Here is a 22,091-nt window from a genome sequence, read left to right on the forward strand (position 1 = left end):
GGGACATAGGAGGGAAACACAGGCACCAGTAATAGCATAGCTTGTAGGTCCAGAAGGGAAGCTATATAATGCATAAGTGCCTCATAGGGTTATGCATATGGAACTTAAATATGATAGGCTTGCCTGAAGAGGTGAGTTTTCAGGGAACACTTGAAAGTTTGGAGGCTAGTGGAGAGTCTTATTGTGCGTGGAAGGGCATTCCATAGGATGGGAGCAGCCTGATGGAAGTCCTGTAATAGTGAATGGGAGCTCGTGATCCGTGCTGTATACTGTTCTCCAGGAATGGTCTTTGCTTTGTAAACGAGTAAAAATAATGGGACTCTGCTTCATACACCCCTGGTTGCTATAATAACTGTCTGTCTCAACAGTTACCAAGTTTACCACTCAGTCATGTGCCATTAGGTCTACACTTCCTAGCCCCACACAATCAGTCAAGAACACCAGGAAACAGAGTTGAAATCAAACTAACCCTGTCAGCAATATTAAACCCTTCTTTAACTATTCCTCTAGTTCAGTGGCGGAAATTAAAAACTGTTCTATATGGAAGCTTAGTTGCTACAGGCAACACATCTGTGTTTTCCATCATTTTCTAACCTATGCTCGGAAAATTACACTTAGAATTTGATTAATCACTACAGTGTGTCTTCACAAATGTCCTTCAATAACTTAAGATCAAAGCTCAAATTCATCTCATATGTGAATTAACCTTTAAGGGGAAATAGCTATTGTGGCTTCTATGCAAAAGTTGCTAAGCAGGTACATATCAGTTATGCATTATGGACTCTGCAATGTATCTCATTACCAGTTCTAATATTGCCTAGGGACTGTACTAAGCGAGGCATCTGACAGTTACCTCCTATGTTGAAGGATTAGACTCTCTCTTCCAGTTACAGAAGAGATTATAATGTAATATGACTGGCAGGCTCAGCAATAATAACTTAATATTTCAGCTGGCATTTTCAGGTACTTGCTTATGCATTTTAATTTGGTTTAGCCAAAAGGCTGTAGAGTTCCAGCAAAAATTAAAAGCTGAAAATAGACCCCATCCATAGGTCAACATATTAATAAAGCATCTTCACTGCATCCCTTATGTAACCCTGAAGATGTTTATTTCATTCAAATGGGTGCAAAGTTCTTTATTTTACATTTCTAATGAAGGTCAATCTTATGGAATTAGTGCTCAAGCCTATGGAATTAGTGCTCAAGCCCATGAGCCCCTCAGGGGTAGAGCAGCAGACCTTTTTCTGAAGCCTTCAGCTCCATTTTCCATAGAGCAGCATTTTCAACCACTGTGCGGTGACACCCTAGTGTGCCTTGAGCTGATCTCAATTGTCCCACTAGAGCCAGTTATGTTCACATTAGTTTACAGCCACCACCACCAGTTTATATCAGACATGTAAAATAGTCCAATATATCTCCTGGCATCCACACACCATCAGCTGATTGGTCTTTTTCTAAAGCTATGTACAAGTTTGAATTTTTTGGTCATCATGACAACTGGGCAAGTTTTCAGCAAGTCAAATCAAAGGGCACAATATCTGAGTTACACACTCAGCAACCAATTTTCTGCCACACTGAATAAGGAGGGTATAGTCGCAAAGAAACCTGGTAAATATTGTTATTTATTGAGAATGCCCATACACTTCACAGTATGGGGGGATTAAGGCTGAGATTTAGCTAGGTACACAATATACAATTATAAGACCGATTTGGCAAAAATCGGGTGATCAGCCTCATTTATTGTATAGTGTGTAGGCATAAGCATTTCAGAATTTCATCAATAAAAAGGTTAAAAAAAATCCAAATACATTCCTTCAATTATCTAAGCTGGTGGTCTAGGCCAAAAATCTTGGACTCAATTTCCCGATATCAGGTAGGGTGTGTGCAATCTCAATAATCTGCCAATAGTTCCTATGTTTTCCTGATGCTATGTCATCCTGCTTGTTGGTGGAATTATGTAAAATCAGTGTGGTGATTCCTTTCAGTCCAGTAGCAAAGATCCTGTATCACTACTTGGTTTGTGCAGTCTTACTGAACACATCAGTCAGCAATAGTCATGAATAGCCATTGATGTGTACTTTTTAAAAAAGCTGTCATTTCAAATAATCCATAATGAAGAAAGAATGAACAACAATTTAACTTGAAATGGGAAAACAAAATCAAGTTTACAAAATTTGTCCCTAAACTGATTAACCCTGGATGCAGGCGGACAACAAAATAAACATTTAAATGTTAATAACAAAGTCCTGTTTGTGTGAAGCTGCCCTCTATCATGGTACCAGGTAATAGAAAGGATTTACCTCGTCTTTAAGCTCTGAGCAATCTCTTCTGTGCTAAAATAGAATAAGAACAGAGACTAATGTATTGTTAGAGCTATGGATCACAAACAGTTTAAGAAGTTCACTCTCAAAGTCTGCCTTCCCTACTTACCAAAGCCTGGCAGATTGGGCTGCATGACACATATCCCGGGTGGTCTGGGTGTGTGGGAGTGCTTAATGGCTATGCAATACAGAAGTATGTGTCGAGAAGCTGGTGTTTTTTAAATTTCCTCAGACTCACATCTGGCAGGAGATGGCTCCGTGCAGTGAGGTGCAGAAAAAGGATTAGTACGTTATAGAAATCAGATCGTTGAATTTATCCTTTGTTCAAATCGCATCCTAAGCTGAACAGAGTGTCTGCTGCTGGTTTATATTTAGTGCAATAAAGATTTGATCTATTCCTTTGCCGTGTGCAATAGAATCATTTTCGCATTGTTTACATTTTTAGTAGTATTAATAGCTACTTACAATAGATCTAGTCATCCCTGGGAATGTATATGTACACTACGGGGTTGTTAGCACTTCTTTTTATGGACAGTCCTACATGTATGATAAGTCTTCATGTAGTGTCATTACGGTACCTACTTACCTGTGATTGTTCCCTGTTTTAACACACTTCTGCATCTCCACAGACCAATCACAAGGCCTTATTCAGAAATATACACAACTGTGATGTGCAAAAATACTTTAATACCCCTTTCACATCACACCTAATGACCAGGTTCATGCTGATTTCTTGCCGGTTCGACCCGGCATTTGGCACGATGTGAAAGGGGTTACCGGGTCCCTTAAACCGGTAGCAACATGGCAATATGAACCGATAAAAAAGAAGGGTTCTTACCGGTTCGTTGCCGTGTTGCTTTGCGGTGTGAACGGGTTAATCAGGTAGAGCGACCCTTTTTCCATTCACACCAATGGAGGAGGCAGTGCTTGGAGCAGCACCAGCTCTAAGCTCTGCCTCCTCCCCAGCCCCCAATGATGCTCCACCGCTCTGCATTGCCTCCGGATGACAGGAGCGAGCTGGCAATATTGCTGGTTCACTGAAGTAATCTGAACATACCAGAATGTAGGGTCGCACCGGGACCGAAGTCCCGGTGCGACCCTGCATTTTGCGGTCTGAATGGGGTGCAATGCTCTAGCCTTCTGGAAATGTATTGTGACACCTACTGAAAGCTTTGTGCTTCCAAGCACTGCAGTTGGGAGTTCCCCTGTCAATCACATGCACATGTGCACAGCATCTATTCAGGGAAACGGGGCATGGCCAGCAATTTACAGTGCATCCAGGCGTCCCGATATTGGCATTTGAATTGTTGGGAGGTATTCATTAGGGACATACTGTATATAGACATATCTTACTCCTTAGAAATAACTGACACTTTCATGCATTAATGAATACATCATGATGATTATCTGGAAACCTGTTTCACAGAAAACTAGTGTGAAAGTTGGTATAGATACGTTGGTATATATTGCCCAACTGTGGCCCTCACAAACTAAATTGCCCTCTGCCACCTTTGCCCCTATAGAGCACTGCTGTGTCCTGGTGTGACTTTACCAGAGTAGAATAGGCCCTGAATACCACTTTTACACAGCTGCCAGGCAACAGTGTGTAAAGTCAAATAATTTGCAATGCAGCAACTGCTGAGCTAGACAAATGCAGCCAAAGGCAGATCAGATCAAACAGAATATGAAACAAACACTCATCCTACATGGAGAGCAGGTGCAAAACAGTGTATGAGTCTAATTACACTAAAATCAGCCTGCTGTTAGTGGGTAGAGGTGCCACTTGTTTATTGTGCCTTGGTATAACTGAGTTCATAGAAATGGCTGTTATACTGGTCACATTGTGATTGGAGATTCGGCACCAGAACTCTTGAATGAATTGTCCTTCACATGCAAGGAACTAGCCTTGTGTCAGTGTATAAAGACTTTTGTCATCACACTGTCACACATCAAATTGTGACCTTGATCATTTAAGTCTGATACCAGAATTGCAATTATTTATTTATTACGAGTTATTTATATAGCGCGCACATATTCCACAGCATTTTACAGAGAATATTTTGAACATTTATAAAAGTCCTTGCCCCAGTGGCGCTTACAATCCATATTCCGGACCACAAGTACACACATTCATTCTAGGGTTAATTTTTGTTGGGAGTCACAAAACCCTTTCGTGAGGAACTAGAGTAACCGTAGGAAACCCATGCTAGCACAGGGAGCATATACAAACTCTGCACACTTAAGGGCATGGTGGGAATCAAACCCTTGACCTCAGTGCTGTTAGGCGGTAATGCTAACCGTTACATCTTTCATGCTGCCCAATTACCACTACTACAAGCAAATGCTGTTGTTTATATTTCTAAAAATAATGCAAGCTTAGCTGCCCTTAGGGTTATACTGGCATAAGAAAAACCTCCGGGGCCCCTACTACCTGGCCCATCTCCTTTAAGGATCAGGTTCCAGACTGTGCACTTGAATTACACACATTGCACATATGTACATTATACTGCACAGGACTATGGAGCATTGTCTACAGTGCATTGCTGTAACTAATCTGGCACATTATCATGTAGTATATACCTGTTAATGGCGATTAAATATGACCAGAGAGACGATAAGTGAAAAGCGCAGGTTACGTAATAAGTCCGCAACCAACGTACCCTTTATACCTAACTACGTGCGGACAAAGCGTAGCGCAGCGTAGCGTACCTTTTACTGTATTATGTATACCAAGAACCAATACCTTAATCAGAGATTCCTTCGCAGTACTTTGTCTCTAATCTGCGAATATACCTTAAAGGACAGTGTCCGTAATATACCTTATTGCTATTATGCGAATAAACAGACACGACCACTGTATAGAAATAAGGAGATAAGAACTCCGTAAAAAGGTTGTATTTAAGTCCCTAATGGACAAAAGGGGGTTACAGAAATAAGAATAAACAGGTATAACAAGTAATACAATATACTAACAATGAATACTAAACAGACTCTGCTAAGGGGAAAGAAAACAGATACAAGACACAATCAGCCAATCAATAACATAAGAATAAATACCGTTAATGCAACCGTTACCCGTCTCATTAAATATGCGAAGCGCAGTCCGGTCAGAGCTCACTATCGTTCAGGGATGAACTATAGTCCGGTGGTAAGTCAGGGAAAGGTAGATGTGCCGAAGAGACTTTGGCTGCTCTGGGTCGCCTATCTTATAGGGTCAGAAAGGGGAGGTCAAAGGCCGTTCTCATTGGTCAGAGGTCGTATGTCCGGTTAGCTGTGATTGGGGGGGTAAGCTGATACACCTGGTTTGGCTAGGTCCAGGGGAGTGAACTTTAAGAGTCCTTTGTTTGTTGGTTTCGGCGTCAGCAGTGATAAGAACCGGTTTCATCTAGATTCCTTTGTTACATACTTTCAACAGAAACTGTCCCTGGAATATGGATTATGTCCATAACTATCGAGCCATGTATATTGCGGAATATTCGCAATGACCGGAATACTTCGCATAAGAAACGGAACGGAACGGTACTAAACATGATACAGACAGATGTATGCAGGGCTAACTAAGCTATGTGTGGCGTTCTAAACCTTTAACTATATTTTATTTAGTGTCAGTATGTTATTATGAATTTATGTGTGATAGTATGGCTACTCTTCTGGTCCACTTTGTCACACATACTCGGGTATGTAAACTTTATTTGCGCAACTCTGCGAACCAAAATGGCGGCCATACTATCCTAAAATGGCGTGTGTGTAACTCGACTTCCATAGTCCACCCTTTAACAGTAAATATAAAACTGTTACAATACAAAACATTTCACACGATAATACAGAAATTCATAATCCTAACAAAGAAATTGGGATCCATGAATTAAACATATAAGGGGAGTAAACCATCTGCTCTTGGCTGATCCGGGATCACGGATAAACGATGGGCCGCATTTATCGAACAATCTACTCAGGGTCACGAAGGATAATGTACAATTTTGGGAAAAAAATAAAAACAAGGGTGGTTACAACATATACACGTTCACAAATATGGTTTCTTCAAAGGGAGGTGGTTTCGATTCTAGGGTCATATACCAAACCCTGGTCTTCCTCTGTATCTCTCGTTCTTACACTCATGATTTCGGTACGTTTTGTCTTTCCCCGGGTCACCACCTTTAAACATTTGAACAATAACACAAAGACTATGATGGCACCACCGATACAGAGAAGGAGTTTTCCTATGCTAGCTATGATCCCTTGCGCCCATTCTCCTAAACCAGAGAACCAGTGCATTGGATTCAACCAGGAGGTCCATTCACTAACTTTGTTACCTATTTCTGCCAAGCTGATATTATGTTCCCTTCTAAATTCCCATTTAAGCTGAAGAATCTCATCCATCCGATGATCGATGATTTCTTCTGGGTCTTCAGTATTGTTGGTGATATATGTACAACATTTCACCCCAAACTGTGTAGAGAGGGTGACACAATATCCTCCTGTCATAGCTGTCAGATAGTTCAGCACCATCCGATGTTGGACTAGCTCTCTTTTATATGCTTGCAACTCCTTCCCAGTGTATCTAAAGGTGTCATCATAAATCTCAGTGATGTTATCTACCAAGCTGGCTAATGCTTGTATATATTTAAAATTTATGACTCCTCTGGCGGTATGGGTGATATCTAATGCAATGAGAAGTTGGATACCGAATGACTCGTGTATCATTTCAGAAGCTAGGGGTTCTTTCCTGATTGTTAAATCCCTTTTATGGATTTGATCATAATGGGTATGAGTGTAAGGAGGAGAAATACCTCTGTGTATGCTCATCATCTCATCATGTGTGAGGGTCATCACTTCAGGTAACACTCTGCCTAGATAACAAATACCAACGTAGTTCATGGAGAGCCATTTGTATGCCCTCCTACCACAAATATAATAAACATCGTCAGGGAGAAAATAAGGGACTGAGTATTTCATGATCTTGTCACACATTATCCATAAGAACATCCCCGTCCCCTGTTCCCTGACTTGTTCCTCACAGATTTCTGGCTGTAGGGTTACATTACAGTAGCCGGCTGATACTCTGCCGGCCATCATTTTACTTTTCTTCACCGTGTAAACATATTTATAATGTCTCCCACTGGTTCGGATCTTTAACAACAATTCCTTGTCAATAGGCTCTCCATCTGGACGCTGGGAGTAAGTTATTGTCTGGTTATGCCATGTCACTTCCCAAGTACCAATCGCTCTGGAACTCGAGAAGTTCATACATACCAGGGATTTATCCACTTGGTATGGGTGTAATCTAAGACTAGGGGACCTGGTATACAGGTATCTCTTATCCAATGGCCTCCCCTTATTTAATACGCTTATCTCTGAAATATTAAGCGGGTATGGGACTAGGCCTACACTACTCCTTTTATGTAACACTTGTGAACACACCCAGCATTCTGTTTGGTTTAAGACCTTACCCACTAGTGAGTGGTAATCACTCAAAGGATGTCGGCCTGTAGTTGCCTTACTTGTCGACTGACATCGCTGGATGCATTCTTCTTCCATTTTAGGTTGACAATATCTACAGACACAGTACTCACCAGACAATAACTCATCACATAGTCCTTGAACTACGTTTTCCTCATACCTTTTACCTTCTCCTGTCATGGGCAAAGTGTCAAGCTGGTTTAGGGATTCTACCTCACCCATATCTGGGTCCATTATTACACTGTCAGAACTCCGCTCCGATCGCTCTAGAATGTGGCAGCCACCGAGTATCTTTGGATGAAGAAATGAACACAGAAAGAAAACAAAGACATATATGCATAACTGTTAACCTGTTGCTTGGAGTCCTTCCATCATCTCTACCAGGGGACTTTTATTTTGCTCTGCTCTTAGACCTTTGTTCGCTCAGGTTGCTCGACCTTGGCTGCTTCTCAGTGTTCCCGAAACAATGCTTCTAGCGACGTTTCTTCTCTTTCGCTCTCTGCACACTGGGACTCTGGGTTACTGGCTTTCTTGCAGTGGGACGAATGTATCCAAGTCTCTCTCTCTGCGACTTTAATCGATGTAGTGCTGGTCAACAAAACTTGGTACGGTCCTTCCCAACGGTCTATCAAACAACCTGAGCGTAAAAAATTTCGGATCATAACAAAGTCTCCTGGTTTAAGATAATGACAATTCTCGGTAGGCATATCAGGGTTCAGTAAATTCAGCTGCTTTTGTTGCTCCCTTAGCTGTTTGTTTAGCTTTAGGATATACTGTACAGTTAGCTCATTGTTACATTTGAGATCATCCTGTGGGTCTATCATGATGTGTGGCTGCCGACCAAACAATATCTCGAAGGGGGACAAGTTGAGCGGAGTCCTGGGAGTGGTCCTAATGCTATACAACACAATAGGCAGTGCCTCTGGCCATAACAACCCTGTTTCAGCCATAACTTTACCCAATTTGTTCTTAATAGTACCATTCATTCTCTCAACTTTGGCGCTCGCTTGGGGACGATATGGAGTATGAAGTTTACTATTAATCCCCAGGAGTTTACACATGATTTGGAAGACCTCTCCTGTGAAATGAGTGCCTCTGTCACTCTCAATGACCTTTGGGATACCATACCTACAGACAAACTCCTGACATATTTTCTTTGCTGTAAAGGTAGCAGTGTTGGAGGCAGCGGGGAAAGCCTCCACCCAGCTGGAAAACATGTCAACACAAACTAATACATATTTCAAATTTCTACAGGGTGGTAACTGTATGAAGTCGATTTGTATTACCTGGAAAGGGCCTTCTGTAGGAGGGATGTGGGATGGCTCTGTTGGGATGGCTTTTCCAACGTTCTTCCTCAAACAGGTGAGGCATGACATTGCCACTCTACCTGCTTGAGAAGCGAACCCTGGTGCACACCAGTAGGCCTTTACCAGCTTGCACATACCTTCCTTCCCAAGATGTGTCAGCCCATGGGCCGCCTCGGCTAGACTAGGAAGGTATGTCCTGGGGGCCACTGGTTTCCCGTGTCCATCTCTCCAAAGTCCGGTAGACTCTTGGCCACATCCCTTCGACTTCCATACTGCTCTTTCCTGTGGGGAACACAAATTCTGCATGTCTATCAGTTTGGATGTGGATACCATGTTCAGTGTACAAAGGTTGGTAGGATGGGTGAAAATATTTACAGGGCATGCGGCCCTTTTCGCTGCCTCATCAGCGCGGCTGTTACCAAGTGACACCGGGTCCTTCTCTGATGTGTGAGCTTTGCACTTGATAACAGCCACTCTGTCTGGAAGCTGAATAGCTCCCAGAAGTCTCCTAATGTATGTCGCATGCGCCACTGGTGTGCCAGCCGCCGTCATGAAATTTCGGAGACGCCATAGGGCTCCAAAATCATGCACTACTCCGAAAGCATATCTGGAGTCGGTATATATGTTAACTGCTTTTCCCTGGGCCAGTTCACATGCTCTGGTCAGTGCCACCAGTTCCGCTACTTGTGCTGAGTGAGGTGGTCCCAAGGGTTCAGCTTCCACAATACCTTTTCCATCTACTACCGCGTAGCCTGTGCACAGCTCTCCCGTGTCCGTCTGTCTATGACAGCTACCATCTGTGAATAAGGTTATGTCTACCTCACTTAATGGGCTGTCGCTTATGTCAGGACGTGCTGTGAAGGTCTGATTCAGATAGGTCATGCAATCATGTTTGTCCTCACCCTCACTAAACTCTGCTTTACCATTTTCAGCAACATTCCCATCACCCTCCACCCTTTGTGCCTTGGAGGGCACATGAGGAAGGAATGTGGCTGGGTTTAGTGTGTTGCATCTTTTGATGGTAATATTTACTGGGGCCATCAGCGCCAGTTCCCACTTAGTGAACCGTGCTGAGGACACATGACGTGTTTGGGCAGAATTTAGGAGGGAAGAGACAGCATGGGGAGCATGAACAGTTAAATCGTGTCCCAACACTACGTCCTCACTCTTACTTACTAGTTGTGCTATTGCAGCCACACTTCGTAAGCAAGTTGGGAGTGAGCGTGCTACTGTGTCCAGCTGGCCACTGTAGTACGCTATTGGTCGGTTGGCATCACCATGTTTTTGTACAAGTACTCCTGCCGCACACCCACCTGATTCAGTTCCGTACAGTTCAAAGGGTTTCACATAATCTGGCATTCCCAGTGCTGGGGCCTTTGTTAGGCTCACCTTTAGTTCCTCGAAAACCAGCTCAGATTCCTCAGTATGAGAGACCCGATCTGGCTTAGTTGAGGAAACCATCTCTTGTAGTGGTAATGCCAGAATAGAGAATCCTGGGATCCAATTGCGACAGTATCCACACATGCCTAGGAACGTACGGATCTGATGCTGGGTCTGTGGCAGTACCATGTTCTGAATCGCTTGGATTCTGTCGTCGGTGAGGTGTCTCAGCCCTTGGGTAAGGCAGTGGCCCAGATACTTAACCCTGGTCTGGCATAATTGCAGCTTATCCTTTGATACTTTATGTCCTGTCTCTGAGAGATGCATCAGTAGTTGTCTAGTGTCATCCACTGATGACTCCAGTGACCCAGAACACAACAATAAGTCATCGACATATTGTATCAGTATCGAACCACTCATGGGTTGAAAGGATTGTAAACAATCATGCAAGGCCTGGGAGAAGATGCTGGGGCTGTCTATGAACCCCTGGGGGAGTCGTGTCCAGGTATACTGTACTCCTCTGTAAGTAAAGGCGAACAGATACTGGCTGTCAGGGTGCAAAGGGACGGAGAAGAACGCTGAACACAAATCAATGACTGTGAAATGAGTACAGTGAGGTGGGATTTGCATTTGGATGACAGCTGGGTTTGGCACTACGGGGAATTGGCTCTCAACTACTTTGTTTACCCCTCTTAAATCCTGCACTAGCCTGTAGCCCCTCCCCCCGCTCTTTTTCACAGGAAAGATGGGACTATTGGCCGTGCTGGAAGTTCTAACTAGGATTTCCTGTTGGAGCAATCGTTGGATCACTGGGAATACTCCTAGCTCAACTTCAGGTTTTAAAGGGTACTGCGGTATTTTTGGGGCTATCCTGCCTTCTTTTAAGCGGATTTCTACTGGAGCTACATTTGCCATCAGCCCAGCGTCCTGTCCATCTTTAGTCCAAAGGGAACTCGGTATTTGTGCTGTAATTTCAGCTACCCTAGATGGATTTGATTCTACAACAGTGGAATACAACATTAGCCTCTGAGGACTGTCCAGCATATCTTGCACTTCTTGTGTAAGATTTCTAGGAGTGTCCAGAAATACCCCATCGGGGGTGCAATAGATGACACATCCCATTTTGCATAGTAAATCTACTAAATCTCTACCCAGGAGGTTAGGAGCTGCAGCCAACAGGAAAGAATGTTTGGTATGCAGAGGCCCGATTGTAACCTCCGCTGGTTTCGTCAGTGGGTAATGTTGTATTTTTCCTGTTACCCCAATTGCTGCTACTGATTTGTTAGTAAAACCCAAGTGAAGAGGAGTGTTGAGAACAGATCTGGCCGCCCCTGTATCAACCAAAAAGGTTTGTCTTACTCCAGCTATATCAACTTTCACCTGAGGTTCCTCTCTAAGGTGTTGAGTTAATCTAACTGGCTGTAGGATACAGGTATGACCTGTTTCCTATTGCCTGACCTGGGTTGCCCTTAGCACAGTGTCAGCCATCAGATGGGGAGGAGGCATGTTGCGTGACCTGTCTGTCTCCTCTCATTGTCTAGGGGCTGGGTATCTCCGTGTCTCACCTTTGTGAGATTCCCATTCTCGCTTATGTGTCTGATAATTCCTGGGGTTTCCTAACCTACAATGAACTGAGTAGTGACCTTCCCTATTGCAGTTGTAACAGATAATTGGCTTTCTATCTGTGTCCCTGGTGTTTCGTTGGTATGCAGCTTTGTTTGGGGCATTAGTAAGGGCTTGGATGCTAACCATCATCAGTTTGTCAGTTTGCATTTCCCTGTGTTTTGATATGTTTTTGTCATGGGCTACGGCAGATTCCCGTAGGGCATCTACTGTCATTCCTCGCCAATTTGGGAACGATGTCTGGACCCTGTTCTTCAATTTCTCTCTCAGCCCCTCCACTAACACAGAGACAACCATCTCCCTCAGGTGTGGGTTATCCTTAAGATCGGCGACACCAGTGTGTTTTGATACCGTCATCAAACCCCGGTTGAAATATTCGCTAGCTAATTCACAATCTTTTTGTTTGATAGTGAATATTTTGCTATATTCCACTGCTGCAGGAAAATACACTGCCAACTGCAAGTTGATTAGGCGTATATTTTCCTGGTTGATCTCATCATTTATCTCCTTGTCCACCTTCAATCCACTATCCTGAATGAATTTCGGGATATCGATGTGAGTGGGGAGACAGGCCCTCAACATGATTCTCCAATCCTTGTTGGTGGGCTCATCAGAGTTTCCCAGATCCCTTACAAATTTCTGACATAATGTCAGATCTTTCCTAGGATCAGGGAAATCTGAAATGATGGACCGCAGCTCTAACCGTGTCCATGGGTTTAGCATGGTCATCTTTCTGGTAGGTATCACACCCTCTTTGTCTGCCTTACCATAGGGAACTTCCAGTGTGCGCATAGGATATGTTTGTACCACATCCGCATTACTGGGACCTGCTTGGGAGTCGTCTGTGTCCGTGCTGTGTAGTGCCTTCTTACCTGGGTCCAAGACTATGCTGTTGGCATCAGCCGTCTCCTCTTCCTGTGCTAGAGCCTCAACAGCGGGTTGAGCTTTTCCCTTAATCATATTAATTGCATGGGAGACGGCCAGTGCCAACAGCTGCTCGTTTTCCTCTCGGGTTTCCTTATAAGGGGATAAGACAGGGTACAAGTTAGCAACAGGTAAATTACTACTCAGGTCTCGCTTATTAGTCATTAACCCCTTCGGCACATATGGGGGTGGGGGAGCGGTTGCGGCTACGGTTGCATTTTTATTGTGGCTGATTGTATCTGGCACTGCCAGACATTTGATTCCCCATTGTTCCTGCCCTTCCTTCTGCCACAATTTAAGAATTTCCATGTGCTTCACTCTCTTCTTACGACTGGAGAGTAGACATATTTCATCCTTTACTGCAGATAAGATTTCTGGATCAAAGCTACCAACACTGGGAAATTCTAACTTGCTGCCTTGTGTCATTCTTCTCCATTTATTTTGGTAAACAACTGCGAGTTCACCGTGCTTCCTGCACATAATGAAAGCCGCCGACCCTTTGGGTCGACTAGATTCCTCCCTAACTGACTCGGTATCCCTGTGTGAACCGTTATTACCCATAATTACAGGAATAAACGTTCACAGCTAGCAGAAACCGGAGGGCCGTTTATCAGTGAGTCACTCCCAAATCACTCCTTCTCCACAAAATGGCACTATTCCGCAATCAAGCGTGAAGCCCACTATGCGAGGTAATGTACTCAATCACCAAGTCTTTCAACTAGTAGCGAACTGCTAGCCAACTTGCAAGGTGCGGCAGTTTTTCCAGGGCACAGCAAAACTTGTTTTTCCTGTACCCCCAAAAACTGGTATTTCTAAAGTAGCTGATCGGATCACTGGGTTCCGATTTAGCCTCTTGTACCCTCCCAGTGGATCAAAATAGGTAGTTCCACGGAAGGGGCAGTTCCTATGGGCACGTCGTCACGTGAACCCGGTCCTAACTGGACTGTCCTACACTGGCTACACTGCGCTTGAGTCGTGTCGTCACACACCCGTTCGCCTCAGTTATTTTTCACACTGGGCGCTGGTTACACCTTGGTCTTATGCATATATTTGAAATATTTCTGTACAGAAAGTCTTCCCAGGCTGGTAGCTTTTCACTAGATACTTATGCAGGTATAAATCCCTTATAATACGCTATAGGAATCTATTAAAATAATGCTTGAGTTGCTTGCTTATGAGAAAATGAACAAAAGAAAAAAAACTTATTTTCTCTTTATTAAATCACCGCCCCATCCACAGTATATTACTATACTGTTTTAAATAAAGCTAGTGGTTCAATACTGTTCACCTTTGAGTTCCTATGTGTGCTGCATGTGCAGTACCAATGAACAGCCACGTGTGTACATGCGCTGTTCACAGGCCGCCGATGAATCGGCCACCCACGTGTTCTATAGTATATTTGCAAGGTTGCACTCGGGTTTCGCTATACGCAGTAATTGCGCCTAAATGTGGAATAAATCCCTTAACTCCGTCCGAAAGTTACGTATCAAGATGCGAAATAAATCCCGCACTTAATCCGTAAATCACGTACAAAGATGCGAAAATTTCCCGATATGGGCACTTGCGCGCGCACCTTGCGTAATACACAATAGACGCTTTACGTTACTGCAAAAGGCCCAGGGCTTGTCGCCACGTGGCGGAGTCTCTGGTTTTGCAGTAACTAACAATAAAAGTTATAGTTTTGCACAGAGGGGATCCTCTATGTACTATAATAAACACAGACTCCACGTGTGCGAACCTTATCGCACGTGGTACATATACTATAATGAACAAGCAACTCAAAACACTATACCCCGTTAAACTACTTGTGGCAGGCAGAAGTACAGTTTACTAAACACTTAATATATGTTTTAAAACACGTGGCTTTCACTTATTGTACTCCGGGTTCATCGCTAGCACTTCCCGAACCCCGCACCGCCGCGGACTCGGCCTATCCAGCAATGGAAACAAATAAATACTTCCACCCTTTTGCTGGTATAGGTCGAGCCGCACGCCTGGTACTGAGTTCTGGACTGTGGAGCGGACGGACGAGCCCTCAATTGTTAATGGCGATTAAATATGACCAGAGAGACGATAAGTGAAAAGCGCAGGTTACGTAATAAGTCCGCAACCAACGTACCCTTTATACCTAACTACGTGCGGACAAAGCGTAGCGCAGCGTAGCGTACCTTTTACTGTATTATGTATACCAAGAACCAATACCTTAATCAGAGATTCCTTCGCAGTACTTTGTCTCTAATCTGCGAATATACCTTAAAGGACAGTGTCCGTAATATACCTTATTGCTATTATGCGAATAAACAGACACGACCACTGTATAGAAATAAGGAGATAAGAACTCCGTAAAAAGGTTGTATTTAAGTCCCTAATGGACAAAAGGGGGTTACAGAAATAAGAATAAACAGGTATAACAAGTAATACAATATACTAAAAATGAATACTAAACAGACTCTGCTAAGGGGAAAGAAAACAGATACAAGACACAATCAGCCAATCAATAACATAAGAATAAATACCGTTAATGCAACCGTTACCCGTCTCATTAAATATGCGAAGCGCAGTCCGGTCAGAGCTCACTATCGTTCAGGGATGAACTATAGTCCGGTGGTAAGTCAGGGAAAGGTAGATGTGCCGAAGAGACTTTGGCTGCTCTGGGTCGCCTATCTTATAGGGTCAGAAAGGGGAGGTCAAAGGCCGTTCTCATTGGTCAGAGGTCGTATGTCCGGTTAGCTGTGATTGGGGGGGTAAGCTGATACACCTGGTTTGGCAAGGTCCAGGGGAGTGAACTTTAAGAGTCCTTTGTTTGTTGGTTTCGGCGTCAGCAGTGATAAGAACTGGTTTCATCTAGATTCCTTTGTTACATACTTTCAACAGAAACTGTCCCTGGAATATGGATTATGTCCATAACTATCGAGCCATGTATATTGCGGAATATTCGCAATGACCGGAATACTTCGCATAAGAAACGGAACGGAACGGTACTAAACATGATACAGACAGATGTATGCAGGGCTAACTAAGCTATGTGTGGCGTTCTAAACCTTTAACTATATTTTATTTAGTGTCAGTATGTTATTATGAATTTATGTGTGATAGTATGGCTACTCTTCTGGTCCACTTTGTCACACATACTCGGGTATGTAAACTTTATTTGCGCAACTCTGCGAACCAAAATGGCGGCCATACTATCCTAAAATGGCGTGTGTGTAACTCGACTTCCATATACCATATATATTTATCAAGGCTCTCTAATGGTTAGCCAAACCTATGTGGTGGCTGGCTACACTCCCTCTGAAGACTGGCCAGACCCTACACATGGGCTCCTACCAATGTATTCCGGCGGTGGGATCTTCATTCCCCAGTCTGGCACTGGCTGCCCTTCTTGTATGTAAAGATTTGAAAATGTAAAATTTTAAATTGTTAACCGTTTTGTTGGAATGATAGAATAATGCAATACACCTCAGCATAGAAAAGTCCCTTCAAAAGAAGACGAGTCATTCACAGAACACAATGTAGCATGACCATATGAAATAATAAAAAACATCTTCTGGGCTTCCAGAGACACAACCTGGAACTACTTAGTAGTTAAGGTGCGGTACTGTACAGAATGATTCCCCCATGGCTTAATATCTTTTAACTAATTATTATTTCGCTAGCCCAGGGAACATCTGCCCCAGAGCTAAATAAGTGGCCTGTTCATATAACAAAGCAAAAACCTCTGAGCTTTAATTTCAGAATTGAACGTAATTTTATCATTTCTAAAGCATGTTCTGTAGAGAAGTTACAGATTTCCTTATCTTGTGTTGTGGCATAATATATATTTTGTTTTTCTTCAAAAATAGTTTAGTTCTTTTTTTTTTTTACTATACACAGTCATACTCTACCAGGGCCGTTTCTAGACTATTTGGTGCCCAGGGCGAAGTTCAAAATTGCGCCCCCCCCCCCTAAAAAAGGGGTGTGGCCTCTTAGAAAGGGGCGTGAACTTTGGAAGGTGGTGTGGCTTTGCGGAAAAAAACTACTTTACACCCCAGTTTCGCACAGACATTGGTCACCAAATGAAAAAATATGTTCTGATTCATGCCCCTTAAATTATTTATGTTTCCTCAAAAATACCACTAATACTTTAAGGCACATACCATTATGCCCATGATACATTATGCTTCACAGTATGATATCGATGCCATCATATACTATGGGTGAAAATGAGAGATTCAGAAAGTGAGAGATTTGGTAAGAAATCTCTAGTTTTTTTTATAGCGGCAATCGTTTACACTGCAAAATCAAACTGGTTTTGCAGTGTAAATGATTGCCGCTTTAAAAACAATGGAGATTTCTTACCAAATCTCTCACTTTCTGAATCTCTCATCCTATTAATTTTCACCCAATGGCCCCTATTCTGATCTGATCGCAGTACAATTTTTTGGGGGAAATGTGCAAAACCATGTGCACTGCAGGTGGGGCAGATGTAACATGTATAGAGAAAGTTAGATTTGTGTTATTTATTTTGTTTCTGTGCAGGGTAAATACTGGCTGCATTATTTTTTAACTGCACGTTAGATTTCAGTTTCAACACCCCACCCAAATCTAACTCTCTCTGCACATGTTACATCTGCCCCACCTGCAGTGCACATGGTTTTACCCATTTTGAGAACAAATTTGTACTGCGATCAGATCTGAATAAGGGCCAATGGGGCAGATGTATCATAGCAGCGCTTATCACGCCGCTATGATACTTCCTGCTTCGCCTCAATAGCGAGGCGAAGCAGGAAGGGACATCGACAAGATGTATTAACATCTTGTCTGCCGAAGCGGGGGAGCGTTAACTCCCCCCTCCGGCGATGTCCCTTTCTGGAGATAGCGCATCAGTATTAGCGCATCAGTTAATACTGATGCGCTATCTCCTGTCCCCCGGCCGGCCGCACTGGGCATGCGCGGGATCTCGCTGTTCCCGCGAGATCCCCAGCGCAGCCCAGACCTAACAGCAGGGACAGCGATGTCCCTGCTGTTTAGATAGGGCTTCGCCAGCCTGATGCTGGCGAAGCCAAACCCGGCTTTGTGCGATGCTGACCGTTCATACATTCGGCCTGCTATCATTTTGATAGCAGCGCCGATATGGACAGGGGCGCATCCTGGCGCCGTCATACATGGGGGAGAAGCGGTATCAGTGCACATAACGTGCGCTGATACCCCTTCTCCCCCATAACGACGGATCATACATCTGCCCCAATGTGTCCATACATCAATTGACCTAGTTTGGGAGTTCTGGGTCTAAGATAATTATAGAGGTCCAGTGCTAGGTTCTAAGGAATTCCTGTAGCATCTTTTTGGGTTAATAAATATATTTGAAATAAAGCAATTGAAATTAAAAGAAAAAAGTCAAGAGCATTCACTTACACAGTGCACAATAATAATCATTTTATTAGGGCACTACAAACAGAAAACGAAGAAAAGACATAAAAAAGCCCTTTGAGGCGCCGGCGAAAAGACAAAATCCCTCCCCCTCCCCTACCCCCTCTCCCTCCCCTACCCCCTCTCCCCAAGGCCACAGCAGAAGCAGAAGCACATATTCATCATAATTAGTTACTTACATACATTTAGTCAGCGTGTGGAGTGTGTCTGCTGGCTGCTGACTGTGTCCCTCCGCACTGCAGTGACAGCCTGCCTGCGCATAAGCGCGCGAGTACCTCCCTCCTCTGTCCCCTGCTTGGCTAATCTGGACAGAGGAAGGGGGAGGCACTACCCGGCAGTCACCACTCGGTGACACAGTGACAGGGCTCCGCCTCCACCGCCGGGTCCACTCTGCTCTGAGTGGTCTCCCCGGCTGAGGCTCCCTCTATGCCCGCCTCCGCTCCTTCAGCCGCCCAGACCAGTCGCCGCTCGGCGCTCACAGACAGTCACAGCCGCCTGTCAGTCTACACATTGTCATTGAGTGACAGGCGGCTGTGGCTGTGTGAGCGCCGAGCGGGGCACCGCACGTAATAACACACTGTTCGCAGGCAGGCTTGTAGCCGCTGCCCGGCGCCCTGCTCTACAGCTACAGCCAGAGGCAGCATACAGGCGCCTACTACAGGACAGCAGACTGTCCTGGCAGCATTTAAAAAGCGGGGACTAGCCGTGCGGCGCCCCGGGCAGATGCACGGCTCGTCCCCCTGTAAAAACGGCCCTGTACTCTACACAGTCATTTACTTTATATTATATAAAATATTAATAATATTACACTGGCCTCTTTATTGTGTTTGGCATTAAAATTGGTTTGAGAACTACTACTAACATTGAGTTTAAAGACTGTAGACTTGAACATACAGCATTGTTCTGTGTTATTACCAATATTTTATGTTCTTACAAATGCTCTATGGTTAAATTGTCTTTATATTGAACATTTTTATTATAAGGACTAGATTTACACTATGATGGATGTATCCCCAAGTCTTATGCCAGAAAAATAAATATGGAGAAGTTTCTTATATATTGGGGGAATTCTATTGTTGGGCGCCCAGCCCGACACCCGGGCACACCTGCAACCGGTATTCAAATGTTTCTGGCGACAGGCGAGAAAAGCCACCGGTTTGGGAACCCAAACAGGACTTTTTTGTCATGTCTATAAGTTTGGTCGGGTTTAGGTGCTTTGAGCACCTGAACCCGACCTTAAATGGCATCAAATGCCTGATAAAATTCACCATTTTAATATCACCCCGTGATTTCCCGTCACATTAGACGATCAAATAATTGAATTCCCCCAAAGTGTCTGTGTTACTATTGTGCTACTGTGTTAACTTATTATCCAGAAAGGTGATCTAACTTTTAATTTAACTGTGTGCACATTACTGTAGATTTACAATAAGCTATTTTTGAATCAACAAGCACAGTTCCTATTATTAAGTGCCACTGAGTGAGACTGGAAATGGCTCATACACTGAGTATTCTGTTAAGTGAGATATAATAAACAACATTGTCTTTATTACTGGGACAGAGCGTGTCAAGTTGCGCATAACCCCACCATTGCCCAGGCCAGATTCTTGTGCCAAGGTCTTATAAGCATATTATATCTCGTCTCCAACAGCTGTACCCACCACACTGCACAGTCCCTCAGGAATCGTCCTTTCATGCTTGTCTGCCTTGACAGGTGCCCATCATACCAAGACTATGAGACAGACCAACACAGGCTCTTTGGAAGCTTCTTTACTAGAACTACAACTCATTCAAATGTACAACTGGCTGTTAAATCCATTTAAATATAGATATGGATGCTTGCATTATCACAGTCTGGCTTTTATTAGTGTTGGGAAGACAGGCTTCCCCTCCAATATTAACACTGAGCAAAAGGGACATTTTCCAAACTGTAATGTGAACCTAGAATATTAAGTGTGGACAGAAATATTTGCTGTCTGTTTCAGTAGAAAACACATTCGTAATCACATTCTAAACCTTGTATTTTTAAGACCACCCCAAATGCCCTGTAATACATAGAAAATCAAGTGACATTTCATAAAGTAAAATAAACTTCTTACCTGCTAATATCCCCTCAAAAGTGCTGATTTGAAAATATATTTCTTATTTCTGAAAATCAGCCCCTGTCTGAGAAATGATTGTTATTTCCTGTCCCAGAATTCTTTGCTATTTTCATAATGGCTACTGCTGTTTCCAAGCTAAAGCCAATAAATTAGTAATTTTAGGCTCTAAATGACATGTTTTATTTGGTTAATTATTTTCAAATATAATATTTAATTGCATGACATTTAATAAAGGATTGAAAATATATCAATGAGATTAATAAGTCAGTAGAAAGCAAATTTATAATGGTAATAACTTGAGAGGAGAGGAGGGTGATAGAGTACACTTGGAATGAGTGGGTGAGAAGGAATACTATAAAGGTATAACAATGCAGGTGATGCAAAGCATGAAAAGGAGACACAGAGAAGAAAATAGAAATGGGTAGTGGACAAAAATGTGCTGTCATGAAATATTTGTAAAAAATCAGGTAAATTGATGTTGCACCAGCCTTGCCAATTCCACTATAGATAATTGAGTTTATGTTGACACTTGGAGAACCACAAGTGCCAGTATTTCCTTGCAGATAGGATGCACTGGCATGAAAAATGCATCCCTAAAATAATAATTAAAAAAATTAACAAAGTATAGACACTGTATAAAAGAAAGTCATTGAGTAGAAAAACGTGTTCTCTGTCTCTTGATTTTTCCATTGGCAGCCTAGCAATAAAGCTGGTTTTACTTTTGGGGAACCTACTTTTTTTTCTCCTTTTTTTTCTCCTTTTTTTTCACATTCTTTCACATATGGGGCTAAATGTAATAGCGTTTGAGTTGCCGGAGTTGCAGGACTTCTCTAAGTGTCTCTTTTCTGTTTTAAAGCAGCGATCATTTACAAGGCAAAAGCAAGCTAGTTTCGCCTTGCAAATGACTGCTGCTTAAAAAAAAACATTGATTGGGGGGAAATTTTATGGGATGAGAGATTCAGAAAGTGAGAGATTTGGTAAGAAATCTCCAGGTTTTTTTAAAGCGGCAATCATTTACTCTACAAAATCAAACCGGTTTTGCAGTGTAAAATGATTGCTGCTTTAAAAATTGGAATCTCTCACTTTCTGAATCTTTCATCCTATTAAATTTCCCCCTAGATCTCTAGACCCTATTGTTGGAAGAAATGGCTACTGTATATTTGCATTCATCTCAATGTAAAGAGGATTTCCTTTAGTTCAGCACCATTTTTTGGTAGATTTCTGGTCATTTGTAAACTATCTAGCTACTATATATGTTTACTTCTTCTATTTTTAACATGATGAAATTAAAGATTCAAGCTTGATTCTGACAAAGTTATTGCTTCTCTTTGCATTGTATTATAAGATATATATGACGATTCAAAACTTGCCTAACAAATGATGGAGTCCCTGCAACTCCAACTCCTGCACAGAGCGTGTCAAAAGCCACTAAGGGGTGGACCACACATGGCATTTAGTCACACAGTCCAGTCAGCCTTCCAAGAAACATCCTGGTACCTTTGACATCCAACCCACCACTGTTCACAGCCTCTGTATGCAGTGCAAGCAGGTTCTTATGACCAAGT

The sequence above is a fragment of the Crinia signifera genome, chromosome 6 (genome assembly GCF_055691185.1).
Source record: "Crinia signifera chromosome 6, ASM5569118v1, whole genome shotgun sequence".
Classification (NCBI taxonomy): domain Eukaryota; kingdom Metazoa; phylum Chordata; class Amphibia; order Anura; family Myobatrachidae; genus Crinia; species Crinia signifera.